Here is a 1,476-nt window from a genome sequence, read left to right as displayed (position 1 = left end):
ATTATTAATAATTATATATATATAAACCCAAAAACATAGTATACGTATTTTAACAAAAACACAAAAATAGTAAATGTATTTTAAGAAAGGGGAAAACAGTCAAAAAAAATAACAAAAATTAACCATCCTTTTTTGGCTAATTAATGTTGAGGAGAACTTAAAGAGAAAAAAAAACATTAAAATTTTATTTTCCATTCTTTTTGTGCCTTTTTTCCTTTTTGTTTAGAACAAAAAACGCCCCACTTGCACACATGACAGCATCACCCATGACATACACCCTATTATAAGCAGTTTCAATATACCAAAGGCCATACCTCATATTCCCAATGTGCTGCAGATCCGCCCTCTCTTATACCCGGTAGCAAACCATACCCCCTGACATTCATGTCATTTTTTTGAAAAAAAAAAAAAATCTGGGTAATCAGGAAAATAACAAGCGAGTTTTAAAAAAATGAATTGAGAAGAGAAGACGACATAATGTAACGTAGCACCCAAATATAAGTATCGAAACAAAATACCAAAAAGGCTAATATTTCTGAAGTCAAAAATTACCAGGGGGCTGCAAAAGGGCTGGAGTTAGAAGCAAAATCTAGCAGAATAGCCTTGATAAAATGGTTCCCCAACTTCCCCTTCCATTCATAACCAGCCACCAATATATACAAACAATGTACACACACACAAAATCAATGTTCCAAATGGGGTGTTTAACGACCAACATAGAAAATGCGACTATACAAAATATTTGACATATGTAAATATTGGGGCCCCAAATTTTATATATTACCCTTTAAGGGGAAAAAACATTTTGTGCTTTATATGCCTACGGGAAATAATACACACCCACACAAAATGCCCCAATTTACATTTATCTAAAATAAACATGCGTGCAAAATGTGCCAAAGACAGAAAAATCAGAAAAAAATACTTTTAAAAAAACAAGTGGGAAAGAAAAATATAAGATGAATTTACCATATTTTGCTCTGGCTAATGGCCAGATGTAATTACAGCAAATGCTATATGTTATTCTTTAAGGTTAAATGATCACATGACCCCTTTTAAACACTCTAGAAGCACAAGAATGTACAAAATTCTATGTTAAACACGCGCTACAAAAAAGTAAAAAGGGGCATTACATCATTTAAGATATGGCCTTTTGAAAGGGGTGAGCACTCTTAATCCTCTGCAATAGTTAGAGCAAATACTAGAAATATGCCTCTGATAGATGAACTTCACAAGAAATGGTTAACGAGAATAGTATGCATCATTCACCGACACCCATTATGAACTATGCTCTCATCCCGTAAAATATTTACCTGACAAAATAAATATGCACAACGAGAGCAACCACTTACAGATTCCAAGGATCAACTGAAGTACTCATAGACCTATAATTTCCTCCTGGCATTAGTTCTTGAGCTTAGTGCTGCACTCTCTCGGGCCACAACTTCTTCTAGTACACGCCTCTGGACTTCAGTT

Source organism: Penaeus monodon, chromosome 15 (assembly GCF_015228065.2).
Source record: "Penaeus monodon isolate SGIC_2016 chromosome 15, NSTDA_Pmon_1, whole genome shotgun sequence".
Taxonomy (NCBI): Eukaryota; Metazoa; Arthropoda; class Malacostraca; order Decapoda; family Penaeidae; genus Penaeus; species Penaeus monodon.
The sequence above is the reverse complement of the archived record's forward strand: the minus strand, read 5'-3'. Positions refer to the sequence as shown.